Raw genomic sequence first — 6,000 nt, 5'->3', positions numbered from 1 at the left:
GGTCGCGTTGGTGGATGACCTCTGGAGGGCCAGGGATAGGGGTTGCTCCTCTGCCTTGGTCCTATTAGATCTCTCAGCGGCTTTTGATACCATCGACCATGGTATCCTGCTGCACCGGTTGGAGGGATTGGGAGTGGGAGGCACTGTTTATCGGTGGTTCTCCTCCTATCTCTCTGACCGGTCGCAGACGGTGTTGACAGGGGGGCAGAGGTCGTCCGCGAGGCGCCTCACTTGTGGGGTGCCTCAGGGGTCGATTCTCTCGCCTCTCCTGTTCAACATCTATATGAAGCCGCTGGGGGAGGTCATCAGTGGTTTCGGGGTGAGTTATCATCTGTACGCTGACGATACTCAGCTGTACTTTTCCACCCCGGACCACCCCAACGAAGCTATCGAAGTACTGTCCCGGTGCCTGGAAGCCGTACGGGTCTGGATGGGGAGAAACAGACTCAAGCTCAATCCCTCCAAGACGGAGTGGCTGTGGATGCCGGCACCCCGGTACAGTCAGCTGCACCCACAGCTGACTGTTGGGGGCAAGTTATTGGCCCCAAAGGAGGTGGTACGCAACTTGGGCATCCTCCTGGATGGACGGCTGTCCTTTGATGAACACCTGGCAGCCGTCTCCAGGAGGGCCTTTTACCAAGTTCGCTTGGTTCGCCAGTTGCGTCCCTTCCTTGACCGGGATGCCTTATGCACGGTCACTCACGCTCTGGTCACGTCTCGGTTGGATTATTGCAATGCTCTCTACATGGGGCTGCCCTTGAGGTGCACCCAGAAGCTGCAGTTAGTCCAGAATGTGGCTGCGCGAGTAGTAACGGGAGCCACTCGTGGCTTCCACGTAATATCACTGCTGCGCAGTCTGCACTGGCTTCCTGTGGTCTTTCGGGTGCACTTCAAGATTTTGGTTACCACCTTTAAAGCGCTCCATGGCTTAGGACCCGGGTACATACGAGACCGCCTGCTGTTACCTTATGCCTCCCACCGACCTGTACACTCTCACAGAGAGGGTCTTCTCAGGGTGCCGTCCGCCAAACAGTGTCGGCTGGCGGCCCCCAGGAGCAGGGCCTTCTCTGTTGGAGCTCCGACGCTCTGGAACGAACTTCCCCCTGGCTTACGCCAAGTGCCTGATCTTCGGACCTTTCACCGTGAGCTAAAAACACATTTATTTATTCAAGTGGGACTGGCATAATAGTTTTACTATTTTAAACTGGGTTTTATTGTTTTAGGGTTTTAAATTTTAAATTTTAATGTCGGCCTTTTTTCTAATTTGCTTTGTTTTAAATTCTGGTTTTAATTGTATATATATTGAGTTTTATCCTTGGCTGTACACCGCCCTGAGTCCTTCGGGAGAAGGGCGGTATAAAAATCTAATAAATAAATAAATAAATAAAACGTCCTTCCTGTTGAAGACTACTTCAGCTTCAATCACAACACTACACGAGCACACAATAGATTTAAGCTTAATGTGAACCACTCCAATCTTGATTGCAGAAAATATGACTTCAGAAACAGAGCTGTTAATGCCTGGCATGCACTACCAGAGTCTGTGGTCTCTTCCCAAAATCCCCAAAGCTTTAACCAAAAACTATCTACTATTGACCTCATTCCATTCCTAAGAGGTCTGTAAGGGGCGTGCATAAGAGCACCAACGTGCCTACCGTTCCTGTCCTAATCTTCCCTTTGATTGTATCCAATTTTATATAGTTATTAAGATTATATATATGTTTATATATCGTATAGTTATTTCATGCTTATGCTTATATATAATGTTGTGTCAAATAAAAAAATAATAAAATAAAATAAAATGTGCATGGAATTTCAGGGCTGCTGGCTAAGTTGAGAAACTGAAAGCAAGAAAAAAATTAGAGAAGGTGATTGGAAATTATTCCCATAACAATAAATGTGCATGGAGACATTAAAATGTGTCTTAACCTTAAAAAGAAAGCACAAGCACAAAGATCAGGTTCTTGTCTTGAGGACCTTTGGAATAATGTTTTATATGCGGGATGTAACAGACAAATATTTTTTCTGTTTATTATTGTTTTTATTGTTAGAGATCCAGAGTCACATGTTAGCTGGGTGACCATATAGACCATGGGGTCAATCATTTGGCTTGCCTAGGCCACATTGAATGAAAAGAAACTGTATGTATGTATGTATATACACATACACACCATATATATAAATCACATAATAATGTTAAAAGTTTATGATGTGTGGGCCTGTGTTATTAGCTGTCTATAGCCATACTTGACCCATGGACCACAGGTTGGGCATGCCTGGTGTAGAGCAGACCATAAATCATAAATATCAGCAAACATAATAAACAAAAAATATATGGAGAATAGAGATAAAAAAAGGCAAGAATAGCTCTTCACAAGAATAATTTCCTTAATGTCTTACTTTACACCAACCCTAATTATTTCTTTCATTTTATTTATTTATTTATTTATTTATTTGTCACAACAGTATATATAAGCATAAGCATGAAATAACTATACGATATATAAGCATAAATATAATCATAAGTATGTAATAACTATATGAAATTGAATACAATCAAAGGGAACATTAGGACAGGAATGGTAGGCACGTTGGTGCTCTTATGCATGCCCCTTACATAAGATACACATACACCATATATATAAATCACATAATAATGTTAAAAGTTTGTGATGTGTGGGCCTGTGTTATTAGCTGTCTATAGCCATACTTGACCCATGGACCACAGGTTGGGTGTGCCTGGTGTAGAGCAGACCATAAATCATAAATATCAGCAAATATAATAAACAAAAAAATATATGGAGAATAGATAAAAAAAGGCAAGAGTAACTCTCCACAAGAATAATTTCCTTAATGTCTTACTTTACACCAACCCTAATTATTTAATTCTATTACTTTGCTCAGTGTTAAATATTGAGAATGATGTTATGTGTCTTAAATGGGAGGAAGAAGAAGCATTTGATTATCAAATTAAAATTGGTAATCTGATTGTTAATGGATGCTGGGATATAAAACTCCACAGAATTAAGTATTGCTGACATGAATTAACAAGATGCTTCCTAGCTATTCCTGCCATCATAAAACATCCCATCTATTCTAATATATAAAGGGCTATAATCTGGCTAAAGAAATTAAAGTTTGCCGTATTAAAGTTTTTTAAAACATTTGTTAAACATTTGTTAACATTTAACAAATAATACCAATAATTAATGCTATATTAATAATGCTAAATTATTCATTTAATATTCAAGGTTATTCTGTAACATCGAGGTTTGGTTTAATATAGCACACTTAACACATGTTAAGTCTCTTAAGGAAATTGTATAGAAAGAAGTGTTTGGTTACAGAAGCAGCTAACAATAGTCTAAACTTGTTGACTAAGTGGCATGTTCTATTCCAGGAAAGCAATCTGTGTCTTGCCAGCATGAGAGATTGAGTGCATGTTTTAACACACCGCAGGCAACCATAATTAGCAAGTGATCACTTTCTGTATTTGTTGGATATTGACTTTGAAAAACCATCAAGTGTGTTGCATAGAATGCTTGACCTGATTTCCTGTTGGTCTCTTGCCAGTGTGCATAATAGAGGAGATGCTAACAAATTAGATTTTCCTGATTCCATGAGCAAAGTGAACAGTGATAATGATATAATGATGCGAAGGCATGCAGAAAAAATATAATAAATCCTGCTAATGTGCATATATTTGAAAAGATTAGTGATGGAGTTCCTTTTCCCTGTCCATATCTGTTAAAACATGAACAGTTTATAGAAACTGGTTCCAAACATTTGAATTTGTAGAAATGAACACACGATGAAAGGTTTTTAACAGATGGGTTTAAGCTGCCTTCAATATTTAATTTTCATCAAATGATGTCTATGCCGTAATATATAGGGGCCTGTTCTTGGACTACTAGTTCCAATGAAATTTCCCCTGGCGTAAGTGATAAAAAGTTCCATCTGCCAATTCTCTGGGTATCCTGCTACAATTAAATGCTTAGGAACAGGCCAGCAGAAAAAGCTGGCAATCTTGGATAGAATTCTCCAGAAATGCTTCTAACACATTTGAGTAAACAGTGGGTATCAATAATATGCATACTCCTAAAATTGGATTTGCATTCTTCTTAGAATGCGTTAAGATTTGTCCGTTCTACTTTACAGACGTCATTCTCATTCACTATAATATTATTTCTGCACCCTGGCATGTCAATATCTTTCAACCAGAACAGAAACTGTTGCTTAGCAATGTCTGTTGCTTAGTTCCCACTCAAGTCTACTACCACAAATCAGTGGAATTTACAACAATAAGGTGCTGTTAATGGCTCAATTTCATATTTGAAAACCCACAGTTCCAAATATTTTTACTGTAGGAAGAGTGCATTCTTTCAAATAAAAAGGGCAGGATTGGAAACTTCACATTTTTAAAGAAAATGATGCCATCTCTCAAAAAAGTGACTTTGTTTTCTAGAGGAATCTATGTCCATAATTGGTTGGATTGTTGCTGAAGACATGGGAAAAATTATGTAGAAGTTAACAAGTGACTCTCATAATTAATAATGAAGTTTTATGTATTTCTAATAAGAGTGAAGCAGAAGAAATAGCATTTGTCAGCCTTTTCTCTAAATATTCTTTTTGAGTTCGCAAATAACCAGTTGAGGCAGAAAATGGGGATTTTACCCAGTGGTGGGATTCAATTTTTTTTTACTACCAGTTCTGTGGGCATGGCTTGGTGGGCGTGGAAGGGGAAATAAAGTCTCCATTCTCACCCACTTCAGGGGAAGGTTATTGCAAAATCCCCATTTCCTCCCGATCAGCGGGGACTCTGGAGGCAGAGAATAGATGGGGGCGGGGCAGTCAGAGGTGGTATTTACTGGTTCTCCAAACTACTCAAAATTTCCACTAAGAGTTCTCCAGAACTGGTCAGTACCTGCTGAATACCACCTCTGATTTTACCTATTTATAGCCATACCACTAAAACTCGTCATAACCTTTAACTGCTTGAAATGGTGCATCACAGGGCAACAATTTTTGAACTACGGTAGTATACCTCAAATGGGTAGAAAGAAAAGAATATCTAAAATCTCATGACTCCAGAAGGAAAGAAAGTTAGGAAAGAAATGATTCAGTGCTTCTGAAGATGTTATGATCACATGATCTTCATTTTCAGCCCTCTGTTTCCATTTCATGCACAAACTAAACCAAAACATAACTGCTCAGAGATATGAGTTTTATCTCTGGTTTTAAATGTTCTTTTTCAACAGACTGAGTGGGATTCGTACAATTCTTTGTATGTTTATTCAACAGTCACTGTGTGCTTATTCATTTGTCCAAAGAGCTTGTGGGATTGCTAAGGTGCTGGTTTAGAAATCAAAAGACTACTATATGAATTCTAGTCCTCTTGTTAGTCATGAAAGCTGACTGGCTGACTTTGGCCACTCACTCTTTCTCAGGAAAAGCTACCGGATTGCATTGTTTAGGGAAAATAAGAGGTAATATAACTAGGGCCACTGTAAGAAGGTGGGCACAAAATCTCTTCCCCATTTATCTGTCAAATCAATTTTATTTATCAGATTTAGACAAATGACCCTGGATGGCTTACAGGTACAATAGATAAAACCATAAAAAAGACATGCACTTAGGAATAGAATTAAAAACAGGAAAGAGCAAAACATACACTGTCAGACTTAATTTATTTTGATCTCATTTTGCCCATGCATTGTCAGACTTGCCTATCCGAGGTTAAATTAAGTGGGAAATTCCTGACGATGCTCAATAGAACTGCAGAAAAAATAATTGCTACCAACCTGCCTTCCATTGAGGACCTGTATACTGCACGAATCAAGAAGAGGGCCGTGAAAATATTTGCAGATCCCTCACATCCTGGACATAAACTGTTTCAACCTCTACCCTCAAAACGACGCTATAGAGCACTGCACACCAGAACAACTAGACACAAGAACAGTTTTTTCCCGAAGGCCATCACTCTGCTAAACAAATAATTCC

The sequence above is a fragment of the Ahaetulla prasina genome, chromosome 3, assembly GCF_028640845.1.
Source record: "Ahaetulla prasina isolate Xishuangbanna chromosome 3, ASM2864084v1, whole genome shotgun sequence".
In the NCBI taxonomy this organism is placed as follows: Eukaryota; Metazoa; Chordata; class Lepidosauria; order Squamata; family Colubridae; genus Ahaetulla; species Ahaetulla prasina.
This window is presented reverse-complemented; position numbering follows the sequence as displayed.